Below are 19,133 nucleotides of genomic sequence, written 5' to 3' on the forward strand. Positions count from 1 at the left end.
TACTGGATAAATGGGATAACCCTGGAAGTCAGACAGGCCCCAGGTCTGGTTGGGTATTATTAGTTTAGAGAATTTAATAGGTGTTGGCCTTCTTGTAGCCCAAGATTGGTGGGAGCTTGATATTGGAGAGTGAACTCATTTTCTGGATATAATTCTGACTTGTTTCCCAGTTCCAGCTATGGGGTCCGTTTCACTGAGTGGCTCCATTAGCCAATCCAAGAGCAGTTGGTTACCCACTATGGCTGTGTGACACTATTGCACTTGGGTGAGCATCACGTCAGGTTGTTTGCTGCTGAGTAGCTTAGACCTCGAGTTGCTTGGACAGATGTTGGCCCAGTAGATCATGTAGCACCTTCCGGCAAATGAGCATGTTTGGTAATTGATTCTGACCATGAAGTAGAGGGGTCCATTCGCTCTAGCCCTTCACTGATTCTGTGCCCTGCCCCCCCACCCCCAAATGTCAGGCGGGCAGCCAGCTCTTGGGGTCTCCCCAGTCAGGATGGTCAGGCTGCAGGTCCCCATCGCTTTAGTGCTCACGCTCCAGAAGGGGCCAGGACGGAGAGGTGGTCCTGAGGAGGTGAGAGTTTGGAGCGCACATGGCTCCAGGCTGGGCCTCATAGGAAGAAGAGGCTGATGGCAGGTGCCAGCCTGAGAGCAGGATGGGTGCTGAGCACTGGGAGGGGCCGTGCAGGGTTAGAGTGCTTATTAGACATGCATGAGCAGGTGGGGGCATAGCTCAGGGGTAGAGCATTTGACTGCAGATCAAGAGGTCCCCGGTTCAAATCCGGGTGCCCCCTTGCTGGTGTTTCCTTTAGATGCTTGGATGCAAAACTAAAGCTTTTGCATAGAGCTAAATAGTGGCTCCAGTCACCCATGTTGGCCCGTGGCTCCCAGCTGTGACCCAGATGCACACTGCACTGTGTTCCCTTTGAGGTCTGGATTCTGCTCAGGCTCCATCTGTGTCCTCTTCCCTGGCAGGAGGCTCAGCGTGAGGCCCAGGCAGGTGCGAGTCACTCATTCCGTGGCTCAGCTGTGCCCCAAGGTAGTGATGGCAGGCTGACTCCCTGCAGATGACCCGACCTACACGAGGCCTGTGGCCTTGAGGAGTGGCTTCTCCCTCTGACAGGACGGCCTTGTCATCACTGCGGGAAGCTCCACAAGACTCCCGGGGGAGGGGTCTCCTTTTCCCCAACCCCCAGGCCTCTGCTGAGCTTCTGTGGGACAATTATGGTTGTGGGTTTGTCTTCAATTAAGACTACAACTTTGCCGGGCGTGGTGGCGCACGCCTTTAATCCCAGCACTCGGGAGGTAGAGGTAGGAGGATCATCATAAGGTCAAGGCCACCCTGAGACTCCATAGTGAGTTCCAGGTCAGCCTGAGCTAGAGTGAGACCCTACCTCGAAAAACCAAAGGAAAAAAAAAAAAAAGACTACGACTTTGAGGAATGTGGCCAATATTCTATCATTCATGGTAGATTCACATGGGAGGTGACAAGCTCCCTGAGTGTCTGTGGAGTGAGAGAGGAACGGAGAGGCATGACGAGCTCCCGTCTGAGGCCTGGAGGATGAGCCACCTAAAGGTGCACTTTCAGGCACAAACACAAGTCAGCTGAGGCTGCAGATCTCAGGGGTGGTTTCATTCTTCTGGGCCCCAACTCTGCCTCTACTTAAGAGCTCTGCCTTCCTCTTCCTGGTCTCCTCACCGCTTACCCCATGCGGGTCTCGAGATCGTGTCCCGGGACATGCAGCTCATCCTGCTGCAGCTGTCCTGAGAGCACAGTGCAGGGGTGCGTAGGTCAGGTCAGCGGCTCAGTCAGGAATATTTTCTGTTTGTACATCTGCACCATGAGTGCCTCCAACCTCGATTCTGAGGAGCCGTCTAGTTGCCAGTGCCACTGCTTATCCAGGTGGCTACCTGCACCCTCCACCCCCAACATGGAGGCTGGAAACATTCAGGCCACAGGCCTTGTTGAGATTCAGGCCTTGTTACATAGAAGGGTGTTGCGATCAGGGTCTCATTGCTGGTAGAAATCACCCAACCAAGAGCAGCTTGTGGGAAAAAGAGATTTATTTTGGCTTACAGCCTCGAGGGGGAACCTCCACGATGGCATGAGCAGAGGGTGGACATCACCCTCTGGCCAAAAATAAGGTGGACAACAGGAACAGGAGAGTGTGCCAAACACTGGCAAGGGGAAACTGGCTATAACACCCATACACCCACACCCAACAATGCACTGCCTCCAGGAGGCATTAATTCCCAAACCTCCATCAGCTGGGAACCTAGCATTCAGAACACCTGAGTTTATGGGGAACACCTGAATCAAACCACCACAAAGGGCGACAAGTTTTCTCTGACTCAGGACCTCATAACTCCTGAGCACTCCATCTTCAAGTGTCAGTACATGGTTGCAAGCACTGTGGGTGGAGCTCTAGGAGCAAAAAGGTATAATTAAACTTCTCAGCAGAAGGGGGTATAGCTCAGGGGTAGAGCATTTTACTGCAGATCAAGAGGTCCCTGGTTCAAATCCAGCTGCCCCCTCTGCCCTTTTTGCTACCTAACCCTGGTATAGAAAATCACCTTGACTTCTCTACCTGGAGGCTAGGATATAAAATCACCCTGGAAGTCAGACAGGCCCCAGGTCTGGTTGGGTATCAGGGATGGTTTCAAACTGCCTTCTCAAGTGCGGACTTCTGGTCTACCCCCATGGCTTATTGTGATTGAGCGCTTTGTTTTCATGGGGAGTGAGTCTCCTCCTCAGAGGAAGGGAGGGGGAACAGCAGCACTGTGTTGGGTACAGCCGAGCTCTGCTTTCAGTCTTCCTTGGGAAGCGTAGTGAGGGATAAATGTTTTGCGAATTTCTCCATTGAGGGTTGTGTATTAGTCAGGGTTCTCTAGAAGAACAGAACTGCTAGAATGAATTATATTTAAAAAGGATTTTATTGGTTTAGTTTATGGTAGTCCAATAGCAGGTGCAGGCCCGAGAATCAAGGAACCTGGTAGCTGCTCAGTCCCCATGGCCAGATGCCTCAGCAGTCCTGATCTGGCACTGGAGGCCTGGAAGCTTCCTGAGGAGCCACTGGGTTTCAATCCACAGTTGATGCTGGTCTTCAGTCCGCACTGGTCTTCGATCCATGCTGGAAGGCAGTGAGCAGCTCAGGCAGCCAAGTGGGAAAAAGGAAGGGGCTCTTTTCACCAGAGCTTCCTTATATGAAGTCCCCCTCTGAGAGGGGCGCCTGCTCTGGGGGAAGGGCTCACGCTGGGGGAAGGACTTCCTCCTCCAGTGAATCCTTCCTGGAAGCAACCTCTGAGACCCACCCAAAAGGGATTTCTGTGGATTACCAAACAGATCAAGTTGACAACACCATAACTATCACAGGCTAGAAGGAGGGAGGAAGGGAAAGAGGGATAGAAGGAGAGAGAGAGAGAGAAGGCAAGGAGGAGAAAGGAGAGAAGAGTAAATAAAAGAAGAGAGGAAAAGCAATTTTCCTCTTCAAGTTCAATAGAATTAGCTAAGGAATTGAGTGTGAGGCCTAGAAAAAATATTTGAGGGATTATTACTCACACGATTATTTGCTGCACAGAAACTGGTTAGAGCATTCATGACCCCACAGTGAATACTAAAAACCTCACTTGGGAGGGCTGTCAGTGGAAAGGGGGTGGGGGAGAGAACATAAAAAAGTATAACTTGGTGGTATATGCTATTAGGCAATATGTTAATACAATAAAAATAATATCAATAATAAATGAAATGATTGTTAATTTTTATTTGTTTTTTATTTATTCATTTACCAAAGAGAGACAGAGAGAGAGAATGAACATGCCAGGGTCTCTAGCCACTGCCAGTGAACTCCAGATGCATGTGCCACGTACAGCTGACTTACATGGGTTCTGGGAAATTGAACCTGGGTCCTTAGGCTTTGCAGGCAAGTGCCTTAACCGCTCAGCAAATAAAAAGGTATTTAAAAAAACCGTGTGTGTGGCGGGGCCTTCTGGTCCATACCTTTAATCCCAGCACTCGGGAAGCCTACCTCGGAAAATCAAAAACAAATGAAAAAAAGCAATGTGTGTGGGGCTGTAGGGATGGCTTAGTGGTTAAGGCATTTGCCTGCAAAGCCAAAGGACCCAGGTTCAATTCCCCAGGACCCACATTAGCCAGATGCACAAGGGGTGCATGTGTCTGGAGTTCGCTTGCAGTGGCTGGAGGCCCTGGAGTACCTATTCTCTCTCTCTCTCTCTTTTCTATCTGCCTTTCTCTCTCTGTCTGTCACTCTCATATAAACAAGTAAAAATAAGCAATAAAATAAATAAATAAAATACGGTTAATGACATTAAGAAAACAATTTTAAAAACTAGTGTGTGGGGCTGGAGAGATGGCTTAGCGGTTAGGCGCTTGCCTGTGAAGCCTAAGGACCCCGGTTCAAGGCTCGGTTCCCCAGGTCCCACGTTAGCCAGATGCACAAGGGGGCGCACGCGTCTGGAGTTCGTTTGCAGAGGCTGGAAGCCCTGGCGCGCCCATTCTCTCTCTCTCCCTCTATCTGTCTGTCTCTCTGTGTCTGTCGCTCTCAAATAAATAAATAAATAAATAAATAAAAACTAGTGTGTGTGTACATGTTCTTGTGGGTGTGTGCACACACAAGTACACGTGCTTGTAAAGGAAGAGTTTGGCACTGGGTATCCTCCTCTTCCTCTGTCATTCTCCACCTTATTTTATTTTATTTTTTTGGTTTTTCAAGGTAGGGTCTCACTCTAGCTCAGGCTGACCTGGAATTTACTAGGTAGTCTCAGCTGGCCTTGAACTCACTGTGATCCTCCTACCTCTGCCTCCCGAGCGCTGGCGTTAGAGACGTGAGCCACCATGCGCGCAGCACTTGTATTTTTGTGAATAAGTTTAGGGGTGAGTAGTCAGTCTCGGTTTCACTCCAATTTTATATGTTTAGAGGAAAATGTCTGTTGCAGTCTGGTTCACATTGCTGTTAGAAATCACCCAACTAAGAGCAGCTTCTGGGAAAAAGAGATTTATTTTGGCTTAGAGGCTCGAGGGGAAGCTCCATGATGGCAGGGGAAAACGATGGCATGAGCAGAGGGTGGACATCACCCCCTGGCCAACAGAAGATGGACCACAGCAACAGGAGGGTGTGCCAAACACTAGCATGGGGAAACTGGCTATAAAGCCCATAAGCCCGCCCCCAACAATACACCCCTTCCAGGTGGCTTAATTCCCAAATCTCCATCAGCTGGGAACCTAGCGTTCCGAACACCTAAGTTTATGGGGGACACCTGAATCAAACCACCACAATGTCCTTTCTTAATTTTACAATATTAAATGTATATAAGAAAGTAAGGGCTGGAGAGATGGCTTAGCGGTTAAGCGCTTGCCTGTGAAGCCTAAGGACCCTGGTTCGAGGCTCGGTTCCCCAGGTCCCACGTTAGCCAGATGCACAAGGGGGCGCACGCATCTGGAGTTCGTTTGCAGTGGTTGGAAGCCCTGGCGCGCCCATTCTCTCTCTCTCCCTCTATCTGTCTTTCTCTCTGTGTCTGTCGCTCTCAAATAAATAAATAATTAAAAAAAAAAAAAGAAAGTAATAGTAGAACATACGGTTTCCAATCCTGGACTCTTCAGAGTTGGGCTGCACTGTCTCTTCCCAGTGGTGCTGTACCTGGTGGGTAGTCTGCTGCTTAGCTGTGGCATGAAGCCTGCGGCCAGCCCAGAGACGAGGGAGCCGCAGGGGAGACGGGGAGGAATCTGCCTGAAGCACCTATTAAACACACAATATAGGCTACTGACACTCTTTTTTTTTTTTCTTTTTTTAAAATAAGCCTTTTGGGCGAATTATGGCCACTATGTCTAGTTCTGTCTTGCCTTCTTCTCTCGTCAAGTAAAATAATCTGGAGCACATTAGTAATTTCTTTTTTATATTCCATTTTTACACATCCACCTCTGCTGTTGTCATATATGATTAAATATACAAACTAAATATATATCTATATATCTATATATCTATATCTATATCTATATCTATATCTATATCTATATCTATATCTATATCTATATCTATATCTATATCTATATATCTATATCTATATCTATATATATATCTATATATATATATATATATACATATATATATATATATATATATATATATATGTATATATATATATATATATGCTAGCCGGGTGTGGTGGTGCATGCCTTTAATCCCAGCATTCAGGAGGCAGAGGTAGGAGGATCACTATGAGTTCAAGGCCAGCCTGAGACTACATAGTGAATTCCAGGATTCCAGGTCAGCCTGGGCTACAGTGAGACCCTACATCAACAAACAAACAACAAACAACAAAACGAAACAACAACAAGCACACGGAGAGAGACTTTAAATACACAGTGGGAGTTCTGACTAAACTGATGAAGTTTTGTAAATGGCATGCTTGGGGCTCCCTAAGTAGAGACTTAGTTGTGGTCAAATCAGCTGCACATGGATTGCTTTTTTTTTTTTTTAAGTTCTTTTTATTATTTATTTTGAGAGAAAGAGGCAGAGAGAGAGAGAGGGAATAGGCACAACGGGGTGTTCAGCCACTGCAAACAAGCTCTGGAAACGTGCACCCCCATGTGCACACGTGCAACGTTACACACTTGTGTCACTGTGCGTCTGTCTTACATGGGACCTAGGGACTCAAACGTGGGTTCTTAGGCTTCACAGGCAAGTGCCTTAACCAGTAATCCATCTCTCCAGCTTGGGGTTGCTTCCTCTTTACTCCTACAAGGGATCTCACTGGGTAGCCCAGGCTGCTCTGGATCTCTCCATCATCCCACCTGGCCCTCCAGAGTGCTGGGACTCCAGGTTAGCATCACCATGTTCTGCTCTGGAATGTCGAATTCTTAAGAGCTTTAATCTTATCTTTGAAAGTGCCCAGGTTGCACTGGGCAGTGGACAGCCTCAGGTCACTGGGATGAACCTCCAGACCAGGCACCATTATGGAAGAAGGGATTTTCTGAAGCAGGGGAAGTTCCATAATGGCAGGAAAAGTTGGCCTGCTTTTACAGGTCCAAGCAGAGAGAGAGAAGCCACAAGATAAAACTCAAAAGGCACACCACAAACTTCAGGAACTCCAGGCAGCACTAAAGCACTTTGTATATATTTAGACAGGAATTCCAAATGCATCACCACACCTTAGGGCTGAACCCCAGGATCCACCCAGTGACACCTCCTCCAGCCAGGGAGCTGGAAGGCTAAGAAGTTTGAATAAACTCCTGAACGTATTGGGAGGTGTGTGTGGAGGGTGGGGGGCATCTGTTTAAGTTACCACACGGTACCATGTTTTTGTTTTTTATTGTCAATGCTAGCCACTTTGCAGGAACTGTGATGCTCTTTTGTCAGATCATTCCTGGGAATCATTACTTAGCTCCCTCTATGCAGAGGGAGAACACAATGAATGGAGGCAACTGAAGATAATCACATTAGACTTGAAACAAATAATAAAGTTCACTCAAGAGAAAAATGAAAAGAAAGGAGTAGCCCAACTCTTACCAAAGATGCCTTCAAAATGGTGCTAAGAAAGATGAGATGGAGTCTGGGTGGATGGTTTGAGTCAGTAAAGTACAATCTGAGTTCAGTCCCAAACACCCATATTAAAAAATAAAGTCTGGTGTGGTAGCATGATTTTTTTTTTTTATTGTATATTTTGAGAGAGAGTGATAGAGGGAGGGAGAGAGAGAGAGAGAGAATGGGTGCACCAGGGCATTTAGCTGCTGTGAACTTACTCCTGACATGTGCGCCCCCTTGTGGTACATGTGCAACATTGCATGCTTGCATCACTATGTCTGGCTACATGGGACCTGGAGATTTGAACATGAGTTCTTAGGCTTCGCAGGCAAGTGTCTTAACTGTTAAGCCATCTCTACAGGCCCCCCTTTTAAATTTGGGTTTTTTTTTTGAGAGAGGAAGAGGCAGAGAGAGAGAGAGGGAGGAAGAGGAGGTAGTATGATTTTGTAATACCAGCACTGGGGAGGTAGACCTGTAGCAATCGCTGAGCTGTGAAATTACCCTATTCAGTGAAGGTACCTGTCTCAAGCAAACAAAACAATTGCAAAAATGAAAGCATAAAAATAGAAGGCTCCCATAGGAATGGCATATCAGGTTGTCCTCTGGCACCATACACACAGACATATACACAGTGACAATAGACAGATGAGGTTATGCAAGTAAAGTTTTTGAGGGCCTTCTGAGATAAGTAGAAACTTCCAATATATTGCAGAAGTGCTATGTATACTGTTAAAATAAAGGGTAGATTAGAGGTTAGGCACAGGACAGGGTTATAGGTCAGGAGTGAAGCAGCTGGATTTGGGTCATTGAGATCCTTGGTTACAGGCTGGGTGCCCCACTGCCAACAGTATTTTTAAAAAATATTTTACTTGTATTTATTTATTTGAGAGGGAAAGAGAGAGAGAAAGGGAGAGAGAATGGGTGCACCAGGTCCTCCAGCTCTGTAAATGAACTCCAGATGCATGTGCCCCCTTGTGCATCTGGCTTACGTGGATTCTGGGGAATTGAACCGAGGTCCTTTGGCAGGCAAGCACCTTAACCACTCAGCCATCACTCCAGCCCCCAACAGTGTTTTTGTTGTTGTTGTTAACTCAAAGGAGATACAGCTCACATTCTGTCTTCTTTATTTCCACTTCAGCAGAGCTGGACGCTACAGGCCAGCCCTCGAGCACCTACCGTGTGGATGGATGACTGACTCCTATGTCTACCTGCTGTCCGCATGTCCTTCTCACATCACCCAGCTCCCACCCTTTGCATCTATCTAATTTCCCTGATGTTTTTGGGCTCCCAAAGAGAAGGCAAAGAATGCGATGATGAATTCTTCTAGGCTTTTCCAGCTGTGGACAGAGCTGACATCCCAGGAGCAGACAGCCGTGGGCATCTGTCACTTAGGTGTGTCCCTGCTCTTCTTCCCCACAAAGCATTTTGGGCACTGGTGGCCAGACCTAGAGAGACAACTCCCGAAACTGGGCTGTCTGTGTAAGGTGGATGGTTCCTCTGTGAACCGCTTTCTCCCAGGACAGGGCCCGTACTTCCCTCACGCTTCAGCTTCAAGGACACAGTCCTGGTTTGGTCTGCTTGATAAGGTGAGAGGGGCTGTGTAGTTGACGTTGATAATGCCAACTATAGACTGGAGAAGGTCGGAGTTACAGCAACTGACCTCGTGGAAGCTGGAGTGGCGTGGCTGGGGGTCCAGGCAGGAGACCGTCGGGCAGCTCATGGTTACATCAGAATGGCATGGGCGTGGGCTGGGGTTCGCAGGCTGCTCCTCTGCTTCCTGGCTGAAGTCCCCACTCAAGGACAGGCCTGGGAAGCTCTGGAGCAGAGGGAAGGAGTCTCACCAGTCAGGTCTGGCAACTTCTCTCTCCAAAGTAGCTATGAAGGGAACCTGTGATTGAACGTCATAGGTCTATATACTTTCACACTGAAAGGTATTAACTAAGTTCTATTGCTACCACAGGGGGTATAGCTCAGGGGTAGAGCATTTGACTGCAGATCAAGAGGTCCCTGGTTCAAATCCAGGTGCCCCCTTGTTTATGTGTGATTATGGTAACTAAGTTCTCATATTCCTTTTTAAAAAATTTTTTTATGGTTTTTCTGTTGGGTTGGGACAGGCTCTCAAAGTCAAATCACCAAGGACAGCAGGATGGCAACAGAGACTTATCCACATTCCTCAAAAAATCACCCAGCCATTATCCCTTCCTTGCCTAACAGTACCCTGGGTCATGGTTTCCTACCCCCTTATCTCACAAGTCTCCTGCTCACTGTTCTGGTCTCACACCCTAGCTATGTGAAATGGCTCATGTAAAGAACAAAGGAGTTCTTTTCCCTTCCTCACCTTCCCCCAACTGAAGAGCCCTGTAAAGCCCACTATCGGGAATCTCCGGTTGGCTGCGCTCCTCTCTTGAGAGTCAGTCCCGGCAGCTCGTGTTTAAAAGCACCCATCTTTGCCTCAGAGTGGTCTCCGTGGTCTTGATCACTCCCTTACCCCTTACATCTGGTGCTCATGATTCAGATAGGAGGCTTCTGGTTACCCTCTTGGACGGCCAGACCTCCTTTCCCCTGACCGGACCACCGAACTGCCATTGACCCTCTGACGGCTTTGGACCATCTCTGCCTGCTACCAGCTCGCACACCCACCACGACTGGCCTCACTCTTCTTCCCTTCTCCGTCTCCTCCCTCCTTCTCGGTAAGTGTCCCTCTCGGGTCGGCCTGCTCTCGGGTTTAATCCCTCCTCGTGGAGCCGCGCTGGCACACCGGGCTACACCCCTCGGCCGCCTTTGGGCCACACTTGTCCCCCCACACTCCCCTCCGCCCACGTTTGCCTTATGCTGTCCGTCAGTCAGACATGGTGCTTGGTCTGCACAAGACCTCGCCAGTGAGTGATTTGGGAATTCCCATATTGTGCTAGCCAGGTTTTGTCTTTAACCTTCTGTTTAAGCTTACTTACATCTTTGTCTACATACTTTTACTTTACAATCCATGTCACCACTCTGTAACAATCTTTTTCACCAAACATTTAACATCCAACATTCAAAGTTTCTCTCCAATTTATCTTCTTTAGTCAGTTTTTCTCATAACTAGCAACAAAAGCTTTTATTGCCCTTACCATAAGACTTTAAATATGACCATTTAAGTTTTTTTTTTCCCCAAAAAGGCCTTTTGAAATCACTCTTTTTAAAGAAAGAGTAGACCAGATTTGACTTATACTATTTACCCAGAATAAACATATAGATTTTCATTATTTATTGATTTTTGGATTTTGTTTCTTAAAACTTTCCTGAAACACTTTTTTTTTGTTGTTGTTGTTTTGTTTTGTTTTTCAAGGTAAGGTCTCACTCTAGCCCAGGCTGACCTAGAATTTACTATGTAATCTCAGGGTGGCCTTGAACTGAAGGCGATCCACCTACCTCTGCCTCCCAAGTACTGGGATTAAAGGCATGTGCCACCACACCCAGCTCTGAAACACATTTTGTTAAACTATGAAAGCAGATTTAAATATTATTAGAAATTTTCTTACAAACTCAGTATCGAGTTTGTAAGAAAAGTTTTAAATTTAAACATAAGCCTTGAGGTTGTTGTCTGTTAGTAGTTCCATAGATGCACAAAAAGATAAAGTAAATGTAAAACAGTTACAAATTTCTTATAAGAAGTCCCCATCTGTTCACAGTGACTTGGCATTCACCCATCATCATGCTTGGATCAGGATCCTGAGATTCCCTGTGCTTGAAGTTGCCTGGCTCTACAAGGCAGGGAAGAAGCTAAGAAAGAGCCTTTTTCTTCCTAAATTCCAGGGAAAGTTTTGATCTTCCCTCAGGGCTATCGGCTGCTTTTCGACCCTGCCATTGTATAACTCTTTAAGAGTAAGAGAATTTTGCATGTTTTTGTCTATGATCTTAATTACTTTTAGTGTTCCTTCTGGGGGACACTCGACAGTCAAAGTTGGCTATGCCGTGGGCTTGGTGGAGACCATTCCCCACAATTAGATGGCAGTGCTCAGAACAGAAATCAATCTGCAGCCTTAGGGCTCTGAGCCACATACACACTCACACACACACATTCATTTCAAGTGCGCTTTTCATATAGACTCTAGACAACCATTTCCCCTTTATATATTCATTCATTCAGAAGCTATGCATTCCCATTTTAAATTTCTATTCTATTTACAACTCTGGAGATCAAAATTAAACCTTGTTACCAGGTAGAGGGTCAGGAGAGGCTGAGGGAGCTGGAGGAGCTGGAGGAGCTGTTGGGCCAGGTCCTCGATGGCTCCCGGTCAAAATCAGAGGGTGAGGATGAGGATGGGGGAGGGGCTGCATGAGAGCGCATTCCTGAGACCTTGGCCAGAAGGACCCGGTGAGAAGAGCAGGCAGAGCAGAGAGAAGGCCGTGCATGCAGAGTGAAAATTGTTGAATATAGGGCATTTCAGAACATTTGCCTGTACTTTGGCAGAAGTTTTTTAAATCAGCGAGAATGTGGAAATCAAAAGTACCATTCTCAGATCATTTGGACCCGTTGTCCAGCTTATATTGTGGCCAGGCAGCATGTGATGATGAGTTCTTCTAGGCTTTTCTGTCTGTGGACAGAGCTGACATCCCAGGAGCAGACAGCAGTGGCTATCTCTCACTTAGGTGTCCCCCCCTCCACCCCCCGGCTCTTCTTCCCCACACAGCAGTCTGGGCGCTGATGGCCAGACCTAGAGAGACCAAAAAAAAAAAAAAATCCTGTATTTCCAGTTCACAGATATCTGGATGAGAGAAATCCTAAATCAGGATCTTATTTAATAGATACTTTAAAGAGGGGTAAAGTAGTGGAGAAGCAGTGTCCCCATCTTGCCTTGAATCTCCAGTGACGTTTTGGAGGGTGTCAGGCTACCTCCCCAAACTTGAAGTGTGCGTTCTGCATCTCACATGTGATTTCCAATTTAAATCAAGAACTTTCGTCTTTGTCCAGCTCTGGCCTCCATTCAACTACAAATGGATGTTAAGCAGCCAACTTTTTTTTTTTTTTTTTTCTGTGAGGCCAAGTTTTATTGGGTAGAAAGAAAGAAAAAGAGGAAAGCTGGCGTGCCAGGTCTGTACCCCAGAGTTCGGGATCTCAAAAGGCAGCCCTGATTTGTTGGGAGTGTCAGCTTTTATTGGAAATAACCACATGATGTTTATACTATAAACAGGATCAGGAGTTAAACCACAAAGTTGCATACTGAACAAGGAGGGGTGATATTACAAGAAGTCACAAGATTACATAGGTCACACAGGCAGAACTGAGGCAAGAAACATTCTATGCTATGTAATCACAAAGATCTCTAGAAACAAAGAGCTACAGGCAGGTCATGGTACATTGCACAGAGGGATCATCCCATTCCTTACGCAACAGTAAACATCTGCATTGCATAGAAGCTGCCAACCTTTCAAGCCTGGCTTTTCTAGATGGGTCTGGAGGATGCTGTGGCAGTAGACCTACTTGATTTAATGCCTCTGCCTCCACTGGAAACCAGGGCGGGGGGGGGGGTCAGGTGAGAAGGAGGTGGCGGTTAGATGAGCAGAGGTGGCTCAGGGCTGGGCCTCACAAGAGCTGATGTCAGAGCCCCGGCCAGTGCACATGTCGGGTTGATGAGCACCAGGGAGTGGCCATGCAGGTTTAGAGTGCTTACAGTCACACATAAGCGGGTGGGGGTGTAGCTCAGGGGTAGAGCATTTGACTGCAGATCAAGAGGTCCCTGGTTCAAATCCAGGTGCCCCCTCTCTTATAAGTAATTTTGGCAGCCAACTTACCAGATTCTCAAGTTTGTTAGGAGGTCTCCAATAGCGGAAGTTTTTGGAATCAATCCTAGAGCCTCCCTCTCTGAGCTGCGTAGGGTGCACTAATGTCTGTGTTGTGTTGCTTAGCTCCTCAACCCCACAAAGGGCCAAGGCCTACATGACTTGGAATCCCCCATCTCATCAGCAGAGTAGGTCTCAGAAGCTGCATGTGTCGAGCCAGCCGCCCCTTTCCACCCTCCACCTTTGTCACGTGCCCTCAGTCGAGGAGAAAGTGCACTTGGTGTGGTCCAGCTGGCCTCTGACTCGTTTTAATAAATCAAGTCATATATAAAAACAATATCAGGTAATAACTAACTTGCTTATTCTAGGAAGACATGGTTGGCTTAGCACCTGAAATCTCTGCTGTTGTAATGCACCACATGTCCGTACACATGATGAACACTTTTGTTGCCTCATGATGTTCCATCAGCACTTGTTTCTCAGCATCAAGGCCAAGTGCCAACGTCAGCACCTCCTGTTCATACCTAACAGCATTTTCAGGTTGCAGAACATGCAACATGCCAAACATCAAGAAAATACACCCCAACTCCATGGGCAGCCTTCGGCCAACACTGCTGGTAATGCCAGGTCCCTTGTCCTTTGGAGGAGAAGGGTCTGGGGCATGTCACACATGTTCAGAGTTGGCATTAAGCCCTAGTTGTCTGACATAACTTTCCTAATGTCCCAACCCTATTTGGCTTCTTCCCTCTCTCAGCCTGACTTAGCCATTCCCTATCAGTGTTTTCTGAATTTCTTTTCAAACTGAACTACCTGCTCTAGAGTTTGAGTTCCACAGTCTCCTGGAGAAATTCAGATGAATAAACAATAATGTGATTATTAACATAAAGAAAAACATTCAATCGATACAATACGCATCCCTGATTTGTTAATTCTAAAGCTCAGAAAGTTTATACACGGACAAGGAAGAGGCCTCTGGAATAGAGCTTGCTCCACCATCAGCGGTATAGTCAGGTGGGGATGTCCCGTAATATTTCCTGGTCTTAACCCTTAATAACAATTGGTCCATTGTTGTTTTGCGGAACTCTTAGGGCTACCATGACTATTTCTTTATTATTCTCCACCGATATCTGCTGATAAGGAGGAACAGGGAAGGGCTCTCTGTCCTACGGTGTACTTCTTCAAAAAGCGCCGTGAGTTGAGCATTGGTACAGGACAGTCAGGCCTGATTCTCATCACACATCACAGACACCTCAATCCCATGCAGTTTGCATTTGCGTTCTAGGTCCTTCCATGAAGGGCCTTGACTCTGAAGACCATCCTAGTAGTCGTGTCCATGTCTATCCAAGCAGTGCCTGGCCCTGGGGCCTGACTGAGGGGGGACACAGGCTGTGGGTTTCCAAGGAGACAGAGCAGCTCTTGATACACCAGAGGTGATGCTGAGTCTCCTCTTTCCTTAGCTCCATCCTGAAGTGACAACACATAGGGTTACCAATGGACTGGGTGCGGCTCTAGAGGTGAAAGATATTAATTAAGCCTCACATTAATAGAAGGGGGTATAGCTCAGGGGTAGAGCATTTGACTGCAGATCAAGAGGTCCCTGGTTCAAATCCAGGTGCCCCCTACTCACACTTTTCACCTTTTACATAGATGTCTGAATTTTCATGTTGTCTTTAGTAGATGCCAGGGCTAAAGTTATTGCTGTGTTGCAGCTAGAAAATGGTAAGGATTTATTATTGTGGTTTGTCACCCCAAATGAATTAGGATCACCTCAAGAGTTTACAAAAGTGCCTTTTCCCAGGCCCCACCCAAGACCAATTAAATCAGAACATCTTAGATGGCCCCAACATTGTGAACTCTTCCTAGTGACCTCCAGAGCACAGCTGAGGTGAGAACCAGCTTTGCAGAGCTTTTGAAAAACTTTTCAGCCTGCGCTGTCTCATCTCAGCTCTGTCACCCAGCATCTATGTTCTGGACTTGTCTCTGCCCATAGCGTGTGGGTGTCTGCCACGTGCTTTACGTGCACAACTGTAACTAAACTGCTCCAGCGTCTTCCAGGGACAACTGCTTTCCTTGGTAACTTCTCAGTTTTCCTAGTTTCCCCTTCTGTATCCAAGAATCTTCCCTGGGATGAGGTGGAATTGGTGTTCTAATCCCAGCCATCAGGATCTGTGGCTCAGCGAGAAAGGGCAAAAAGTGAAAAACAGAAAACAAATTGCTAAGTTCACGAATACATGGAGGTGAGGTCGAGGGAGTGCTGTGTAGGGAGGGGCTGAGGGAGATGGGACTGAGGAGGGAAGGGGAAGGAAAATCCAGCTCTACACAGCTGCCACACAGGATCTGAGGATGAGGCGGCAGGGTTCTTGGCAGGAAAGATTTCTAGAAGTCATGGGAGAAGCCTGGCTGCAGACTTCCATGACTTTAATGTCCCTGCCTCAACCGGGACCAGGGAAGGCGAGGTGCTGGTCATGAGGAGGTGGCAGTCAGGTGGACAGAGGTGGCGCAAGACTGTGCCTTGTGGAAACATGATGGCAGAACACCAGGAGTGGCCATGCAGGTTTAGAGTGCTTATTAGACGCCCAGAAGCAGGTGGGGGTATAGCTCAGGGGTAGAGCATTTGACTGCAGATCAAGAGGTCCCTGGTTCAAATCCAGGTGCCCCCTACCTTTTAGCCTGATTTCCACAGGGCAGCCCCACAGTCTGTAGACCTAAGAAGTGACCAAGCGGCTGAGGTCTGAGGACAGGCCGGAGACAGAACTCCCTCTTTCCCAGGGATGCGAGGGTTTGCTTCCTCCTCTTAAGGCTTCAGCTAATGCCTGAGGCCCCCCACCCCCTGCCCCACCTGTGGAGTGTAATGGGCTTTACTCAAAATCTCCTGATTGACATACAGCTCATATCCAAAAATGCAACAGCCACACAGGTATGTTGGGCCAGGCTTCCGGTCAGGCTGGCCTTGTCAAGTTGCTATAGGACATTATCTAGACGAACAACTACACATCCCCAAGTAAAGCTGTGAGTGTTGAGTGAGTTACACAGGGACCCAGTGACTTCGGGATCACCCTGCAGGCGGCAGAGCTCAGGCAGTAACGCGGGATCCGGGGCTGTGGCCAGTGTGTCCACTGCGGTGGCGTGGGCAGCTCTCTTGCCTGGCTGACTGGAGCCCTGGCCCCTGGCTTCCCTTGGGTCTTGAGCCATTTCATGAGCTTCAGTCACCAGATTTCCCTGTTGCGTCACAAAGTCCTCCCATTCCTGCCAATGATTGCCTTCGTGTATCCATCAGTCTGAGACACACCTGAACTAATGAATGAACCAGCCAGAAAGAAGAGCACGGGTTGATCCTGTGGGCTCTCAAGCCTTGATGTCAGGGGAATCTCAAGCTTCCCTGGTTTCCTACCAAAAAAAAAAAAAAAAGGACAGTTTTTAAAGACAAAAAATGAGGAGAAGACGTGTGCCACCACACCTGACTCCAGAGAGTTGCTTTTGTGTAAGGTTATAGCTCTGGTAGGGTCTTTTGTGAGAGTCACAACCAGGCAATTGTGGATGACAACCCTTCCCTCATAACCCCTGGCTTCATTTCTTCCTTGTTGTTACTGTTTTGAAAAGATTCCCCCCCCCCCCAACATTTACATGATGTATTGTTTTGAGGCAAGCACAACAGATGGCCTTTTTGTTTTGTTTTGTTTTGTTTTGTTTTTTGAGGTAGGGTCTCACTCTAGCCTAGGCTGACCTGGAATTCACTATGGAGTCTCAGGGTGGCCTTGAACTCATGGCAATCTTCCAACCTCTGCCTCCAGAGTGCTGGGATTAAAGGCGTGCCTCACCACGCCTGGCCAGACTGGCCAATTTTTAATGTGAGAGAGTGTGAGTGTGAGCAAGAGAGACAGAGAGAGAATTGGCATGCCAGGCCTCCAGGCAGTGCAGTTGAACTCCAGATGTGTGCACCACCTTGTGTGCATGTGCAACCTTGTGCACTTGCATCACCTTGTGCGTCTGACTTATATGGGACCTGGAGAGTGGAGCCTGGGTCCTTGGGCTTCGCAAGTAAGTGCCTGAACCACTAAGCATCTCTCCACTCCCACATAATGTATTTTGATCACCCCCCTCCCATTATTTTCTTTTGTTCCCCCTCCCTCAACATTTCTAACTTTTGGTTAGTGTTGACATAAGTGACTCCATTTTGATTCTCTCTCCTTCTTGATTCTCTCACCCATCCATTCAACTCTAGCTACAAGGAAACACAGTGAGGCAGAGACTGAGTATTCCCAAGTGTCTGTATTATCCTTTATTATAAGTAGTTGAGGGCTGGAGAGATGGCTAAGCGATTAAGCACTTGCCTGTGAAGACTAAGGACCCTGGTTCAAGGCTCAATTCCCCAGTACCCACATAAGCCAGATGCACAAGGGGAGCATGCATCTGGAGTTCATCTGCAGTGGCTAAGGCCCTGGAGCGCCCATTCTCTCTCTGTCTCTGCCTCTTTCTCTGTCTATTGCTCTAAAATAAAATAAAATAGTTGAGCGCACAGTCCTGCAGACTAAAATTTATGTTTCCCAGCTTCCCTTGGCATTAAATGTGTCTGTGTTAAGTCTGGTGAATGAGAAGTCGGGTGAAAGCGGAGGATGCTCTTACCGGGAGGGACTTGCCACTTCCTCTTTCCTGTTAGCTGGAAGGCAGAGAGATGGATTGTTTTGTTTGGTTTGGTTTGGTACTACTAGGGATTGATTGAATCCAAGAACTCACATATGCTGGGCAAGTGTTCTATGGTTGAGTTATATCCCCAAATCATAGGTAGGAGGATTGCCAGATTGCCATGAGTTTGAGGCCACCCTGAGACTACATAGTGAATTCCAGGTCAGCCTGAGTTAGAGTGAGACCCTACCTCAAAAAAACAAAACAAAACAAAAGTCAAAATGAACGTGAGTGTGGTGGTGTATGCACAAGCATTCAAGAGGACGACACAGGAGGAGGTTCAAGAGTTCAAGACAAGCTCTGGCTTCACAGGGAAACCTTGTCTCAAAAATTTGAAACGAGGGCTAGAGAGATTGCTCAGTGGTTAAGACGCTTGTTTGCTTAGCCTGGGTTTGATGTCCTGGGTTCAATTCCCAAGTGCCTACATAAAACCAGATACACAGGGCTGGAGAGACGGCTTAGCAATTAAGGCATTTGCTTGCAAAGCCAAAGGATCCCGGTTCAATTCTCCAGGACCCACATAAGCCAGATGCACAAGGGGCGCATGCATCTGGAGTTCCTTTGCAGTGGCTGGAGTGCCCATTTCCTCTCTCTCTCTTTCAAATAAATAAATAAAATATATTTTAAAAAACCAGATGCAGAAAGTGACTCATGTCTGAAGCTCATTTACAATAGTGCCCATTCTCTCTCTCTCTCTCTCCCTAGCAAGTAATCTTTTTTAAGAAAGAAAAAAAAATCCAGAATGAACCAAGTAAAGTAAAATGCCCCAAAGAAAACTGAAAACTAAGACAAAAGAAAAGTCAGACTGAGCTTGCATCACAAGCATGACAATAATTCGCCTTTATCACTGGACTGTGCCATTTACATGTTTACCCTGGACCTATTGCCTCTCTTACGGTTGCATCATATTCTATGCCATGAATGTGGTATTATGTTTAAAACCAAACTTTTTTGATGAGTATTTAGACAGTTTCTAGTTCTCCACTAGTTAAAAGAGAATGCTGGGGCTGGAGAGATGGTCACAAGGTTGAAAACGCTTGCTGCCCAAGCCTGATGGCCCGAGCTCCCATCTTCAGAACCCACATAAAGCTGGGCACAGGTACTTCCTGCATATGTAATCCTAATGCGCTTGTGGCAATGACGGGC

General features: G+C 47.2%; 6 non-coding genes across 6 annotated transcripts; all 6 read left to right on the top strand.

Annotated features, from left to right (window-relative positions):
* Positions 1-725: 725 nt before the first annotated feature.
* Trnac-gca lies at positions 726-797 on the top strand. Its single transcript has one exon. It is a non-coding gene; the product is annotated as a tRNA-Cys (tRNA).
* A 1,669-nt stretch (positions 798-2,466) lies between these two features.
* Trnac-gca lies at positions 2,467-2,538 on the top strand. The gene has a single exon. It is a non-coding gene; the product is annotated as a tRNA-Cys (tRNA).
* A 6,962-nt stretch (positions 2,539-9,500) lies between these two features.
* Positions 9,501-9,572, top strand: Trnac-gca. The gene has a single exon. It is a non-coding gene; the product is annotated as a tRNA-Cys (tRNA).
* A 3,641-nt stretch (positions 9,573-13,213) lies between these two features.
* Positions 13,214-13,285, top strand: Trnac-gca. The gene has a single exon. It is a non-coding gene; the product is annotated as a tRNA-Cys (tRNA).
* A 1,568-nt stretch (positions 13,286-14,853) lies between these two features.
* Positions 14,854-14,925, top strand: Trnac-gca. The gene has a single exon. It is a non-coding gene; the product is annotated as a tRNA-Cys (tRNA).
* A 967-nt stretch (positions 14,926-15,892) lies between these two features.
* Positions 15,893-15,964, top strand: Trnac-gca. Its single transcript has one exon. It is a non-coding gene; the product is annotated as a tRNA-Cys (tRNA).
* Positions 15,965-19,133: the final 3,169 nt, after the last annotated feature.

Source organism: Jaculus jaculus, chromosome 10 (genome assembly GCF_020740685.1).
Source record: "Jaculus jaculus isolate mJacJac1 chromosome 10, mJacJac1.mat.Y.cur, whole genome shotgun sequence".
NCBI classification, from domain to species: domain Eukaryota; kingdom Metazoa; phylum Chordata; class Mammalia; order Rodentia; family Dipodidae; genus Jaculus; species Jaculus jaculus.